Consider the following 6290-nt stretch of genomic DNA (forward strand, 5'->3'; position numbering starts at 1 on the left):
AAACACTACCACACCCAACATCTTACCATTTCATATCATTCTCTTCAATTTCACACCTAAATTACTCAACCATTACACCATATCTCACTACCAATCCATAAATTCTAATTCAATCATAAATCCACACTCATAATCATCATCAACCAATAACAACCTCAACAACCAAAACAAATCCTCATCAATTCCAGTAATCATTACCAAACAATATCTAATATTAACCAAATCCATCATAAAACTCATCAACACCAATAATTCTCAACAATCATCATCAACCACAATAACCAACAATCAAAATCATTATCAACATCCATCTTCAAATCTCAACACCTACCAACATAACTCATCAATAATCATCATCTAACAATATGTATATCATCACATTCAAACCCATTCATCCTACATCTAGACCAGCATTAAGCATACATTTATATACAATTAATCATATGATCACATCTTTCAACCTATCTTAAGGTCAACTAGTCTAAGTGTCCAGTGATATTACATATTACATAGAGGAGTCCGAAACCATACCTTTGCCGCTCCCCAAAATGCACACCGCACAAAGATTAGAGTCCAACAAGCTTTCAACTCACCAACAAGCCACCAAAGCTCAAACTAACATCATATATATCAAAGTCAAAATCTAAGATACACAAAACAAATAAACACAAGATTTTAGTAAAACCTTACCTTACCCAATGAGATTAGGGATAAAATCTAACAATTACCCGCTACTAGAGATCACCTAAACAAGCAAAACCACAAAATCTATTCAAAATTATAACCCCAAAAATGCAGAATTCTAGGGCTAAAAAATGGAGCTTGAGACACAATTTTTTACCATATTTTCTTAGATAGAAATGAAGATCTCGACGAGAGCTTCGGGTGGCCATAAACGACTCGTCAATCGGAGTTCCGTAGCTCAAGTTATGGCTCCTGGAAGGTGATGATGAATAGTGTCACCAACCCTCACCTCTCTTCTCTCTCAATCCAAGTTCTCTCTCATATGGGGGTGAAAAATGAGCTGATTTCTCATTAATAGACCATATATATGTTGGGCCTTGGGCTCGATTTGGGCCCGGTCCAATCCGTTAGCGTTTTAGGTCCGTTTTGCCCACTTTGGGCCAAAACCTTCAAGATTAGTGCCCAGTTTTCAATTCTAAATTAATTTTTTTCCTTTCAAAACAATAAATTAATTTTCAAAATCTAGCTTTCCAAAATACGCAGTACTGGACAGACTGAGCCGGTATTGCCAGCTTAAGTACTAGTATGCATTTTTACAAAAACTTTTTTGAAAAAGATACATTTTCCAACTCAAAAAAATTCATTGAAATCAAATTTCACCTTTATATTTTCAAATTAAAACTTCTAAATTTTGAATCTATTTCGGGCACTAAAATTATTATTTTTATTAAAACTGTTTTACATGAAAAACTCCGATTCTTACACTCTGCACTCCTAATAAAATTTTTGCCCTCAAAAATTCAAATCACGCGATATATATATATTCTCCACGAAGCATTCTACTATCAACGTTATCAACTCAACAAGTTGCCAAAGCATCTCATTCATTATCATCCTACCGTGTCGATGTTCTCTTGTTTTCCGCTACGTCACTCTGATTATCGTCATTCTGAATCCAAAAATTTTCTTTAAACCAAATACCGATTTTGTAATATTTTTCAAAATCTTTAAAACATGTTCAATCTAAATGAGTCCATTGTTAAAACCTTCTCAAAAAATCATTTATTTGTAAATCAATCACTTCAAAGCATGATTTTTCATAGATTTATTGAAATTCTTAAATCAGGACCTTTCAATTTGAATCCTTTTCGATAAGTTAAATTACAAACCAAATTCACAAATTAAGAAAATCTCGGAACTCACTTTTTCTGTAAACCATAATATTCAAACTAAGAGTTTTGACTTAGTTTCAAAGCCAATTCATTTAAACCAAAGTTCCAAACCAGATTTGAAAATTATTTTAAACCTTAAAACTGCAAAGTCATAGTTAAAAACCATAAAAGCGTCAATCAGTACTTCCGTTTCCACTAGTGTTGAACCGCACCCATCACCCATACAGGGAGTCCACATGATTTTTAGTCATGTCCGATAACCATTCCAGCATGTCCACTCTGATTTATCGTCATTAAGAATCCAAATTACTCAACTACATGCATCAAAAGCCTCCTTCTCCATCGGTCTCTCTAAGGAATATCTAAGTTTGACCAAACTTATGACAACCTTCCATAAGATAAAGCTAAGCCAACTGGATCCTAATGACATTTTACAACAACTTTATGTGCTTACCTCTTATCAGCGGATCCGATTCCATCGCCTCTCCTGCATTCATGGTGAAATTTCGGCCTGGCTGTGGATTCTGACCCTCATCTCGGTTCCTCCCACGGTTACAATACTTGGATATATGTCCAGGCTTCCCACAAGTAAAACACAGATGACCTACCCACATATGGTGAAATTAAGGATCGTTGTCCCTTCCGAAACTCCCATCTCTTTTAAAGCTTTGCCCCCTAGGTCCAAGGTAATCGCCACGTCTTCGATTTGCGTTTCCTTCATGAGTATCTCTTGACGAGGCTACCGTCTTTGCGTATTCCTCAACCACTCTCGCCTTGTTCACAAGATCGGAGAAGGTCCGAATCTCCAAAGGAGCAACAGTAGTCAGAATGTCGTCCTTGAGGCCTCTTTGATACTTAATGCACTTCTAACTTTCATAGGTCTCCGGGGCACCCTGACACACCTTAGAGAACCTACAGAGTTCTACAAATTGGCTAGTATAGACCGCCAGAGATAAGGTACCTTGCTTTAGCTGTAAAAGCTCCATCTCTTTCGCTTCCCTAGCAAATTCAGGAAAGTACTTCTTGTAGAAAGCTATTTGGAATACCTCCTAAGGGATGTCAGCATTTTGAAGCTGTAGCAAGTGGCATTCTCCTTGCCACCAATGTTGAGCCTCTCCCAAAAGCTTATACGCAGTAAACTCCATATACTGGTCGTTTGGAACATGCTGTGCTTGTAACGCACACTCCATAGCCTGGAACCAATTATCCGCTTCCGTGGGATTGGTTGAACCTCTGAAACTTGGCGGAAGAACCTTGAAAAAAGTAGCCAAGGTCATTGGAACCTTCCATGTTATCACCATTTCCTTCCGCATTATCGTTCCCATTTCCATCTCCGTTTCCGTTTCCAGCCGATTGGCCTAACCTCTGCACAACTTGCAGAGTCGCAGCAACATTTGCCTCCAAGGTGTTCACAAGATTCTCCATTGCCGCCATGAACTCGGTATAGTTGTCAGCCGGTTGCTCATTCATACTCTCTCCTCATGAACGTGTACGACCTCATACGCGAGTAGCCATTAGGGTTCCTGTCTACACCAATCAATCGATATCAAGGTGATCAGTCTCAATATCAAAAGCCTAGTGTGTCAATTATCCCTAAACGGCACTCACAAACAAGCATGCTATGTATATATCAAATAGATAACCTAAATAGCTTGAAAGAAAAAGGCACAGAGTATACAATGAAGCACAATCGGTCCATCCCTCAGGCTCATGAGGATGAACCGCTTTGATACCACTAATGTAACACCCTAATTACCCTAAGCCTTATCTCATGTCGTAAAGCAAAGGTTAATCAAGGGTTACGACAATTCTAAGGCTCCTACATAAATATATATAGAAGGAATAATAATTCTAGAAGCCTGATGAAGGAAATAAGCTCAAATACAAAATTACAAAGCGTGAACTTTCACATGAAGCTACAAGCGTAAAGGATAAGATCCACTATGTAAGGTAACAAGATATATATAATTATATAAGAGTATAATAATCATAAGATACTAGCCACAGCCCGCGGAGTTTGGGCCGAATAGTTAAATACTGACATATAGAGTTTTGAAAGTAAACGGCTTATATAGAATATCACTCTCAAAGTAAGCCTCTAAAGCAAAAATAAATACAAAAGTGAGAGTACAATTCAAAACAACCCTACTAACAACAAAATATAATAAGATCCTTCGCTCTGCTACCATCAAGCAACTCACTGAGGTGGGTTGCGACCTGCATCTAAAAAATAACAACAACGTATAGAATGAGAACCGGGGTTCTCAGTATGGTAACGATATCCAATAATGTAAGATGTAAGACCCCGGGACACTAGAGGCAATCCTAGAACTTCATACCAAACAGATAGTCAAGCTTAACAAAATAAATAACTTAAACCGTAAATAATAGACACGGTATTTAATCTTAGGAGATTTCTAACTAAAACTAGTCACCGCTGTCCCACAGCCTTCACCAACCTACCCTCTGTGCGATCCCATCGCCACCGTCTACCTAACCTCCTCAACACTAGACAGTCACAAATAATGCAATCAAGTAAAACACAGGTAATATTCATATATCACAATTAATTCAAGAAGCAAGTAGGCAAATTATACAATTAGGCAAACTCAAGTAATCAAAGCAAACAAGCATATAAGAGATGCATATGATGAATGCTTGTCCTATTGGCTCGTGATATCATTCGTCGGTCCGTAAATGCCAACCCGACACATCCTTCCGAATGTATCCTTTTCTGCCATGCCAGAGATATAGTTCCCTGCCAGAGATATAGTGCCCTGGGCACTCATGCACTAGGGAGTCTACTACGTCAGGGATATAGGCCTCACACACTTCATGCAGCAGAGATGGAGACAATAACAACTATTCATGCAGCAAAGAAATCTGTTACGCCGGAGATATAGGCTCTGCACACTCTCAACAACAACTTCTCATGCAGCAAAAAAATCTGCTACGCTAGAGATATAGGCTCCGCACACTCTTATATGATCCAATAATTTCCTCATTATTCCTTTCCAAGTTCTCAACTTATCACAACCCTCGCCAATTCATAATTTTTTATTCCGAACTCATCAGTTCATCAGTTTCTCAATTCGTTGTCAGTAATCACCAAGTTCACTACTCTTCCTTCTCTCTCAACCAAACTCATCATTAATACATCAGAAACCTAAACATTCGTATCTAACTTTTCAAAGTAAAACCCAAATTAAATCTCCTAGGACGTTTCCATTAACCTAAATAAGCCAAAGAGTCTTAAATAGGTGTCACAGAAGTTTACAAGCTTGTTGGGAAGGTGAAACAGTTAAAAACAAGATTTTGGTTGAAAAATAGGGCATGTGTGTACGAACAAGGGTGTTGAGTGGGCAGGGTAGAGAAAAAGTGGGCTGCCGGCAGTGGCGACGGGGTGGTGGCGGAGAGTGCTGCCGGCGCTGGGACGGTGGTGAACGGGGAGACAGAGGGAGAGAGAGAGAGAGGTGAGTGGAGGAAAGAGAGAATGAGTGGGGTTGAGAGTGTTTAGTGGTTGGTCGGAGGTGGTGGCCGGCGCTGCTGCTGAGACGGACGTTGGATGAGAGAAGAGGAAGAAGATGAAGGTTGGGGGTGGTGAAGTGCGCGACTGCGCAGTATGCGTCGCGCATTAGGGTTATCCCCATTTTTAAATCGACGCGAGCGCGCACCTCGCGTGTCCGCGTCCATTGACTTTGTTTACTATGCATTGCTTCCCCCTTATTGCCTAAATGCTAATTTAGCATTAATATTTTTAGATAATCTTTGTTGGATCCTATGATTGAGGTTATATTTTGCTACTTGGTCTTGAGTTTTTCATGCTTATCTTTTGAAAAATACCAAGTGATGAGAATTGCCTTCGAGCTTGTAACTCTTCTTTCATTACATGATTTGGCCACCATGTGATTTAAGCCTTATTTTGTGATTAGGCAACCTCTTGATGATGGATGATGATGTGCATTTACCTTAATGCATGGTATTTCATGATCATATGCATCCATATGTGTTTGACTTGAATGCTTTCATGCTTCTTTAATGCTTGTTTGACCTTACAAGTTTACTTAAAGCATCTCAAGCATACTAGAATGAGTAAAGTGCATGCTTCTTTAGTGACATATCTTTTTATGCTAATGTGTGTTCTAAACCGCGCAATTTAGAATTCACACACCTAATATTTCTTAATGTCACACTAATTCACTCACTCAATTCTAGTGATTTACCTCATTCCAACAATTATGCTTCCTTGCTTTTGTATCACCCTATCTTATGGTGTTATATTTTTGTTTTTCATGATGAATGCACCACGAGCAATAACGGAAGCAAGACTAAGAACACGTAGCAATCCGGAGAGTCGCCGTACCCCCTTGCTCATCTTTGAGTGCACCGAGGACGGTGCAAACTTTTAAGTGTGGGGAGGTCGTCCGACCGATC

This window comes from Arachis duranensis, chromosome 4 (genome assembly GCF_000817695.3).
Source record: "Arachis duranensis cultivar V14167 chromosome 4, aradu.V14167.gnm2.J7QH, whole genome shotgun sequence".
Classification (NCBI taxonomy): domain Eukaryota; kingdom Viridiplantae; phylum Streptophyta; class Magnoliopsida; order Fabales; family Fabaceae; genus Arachis; species Arachis duranensis.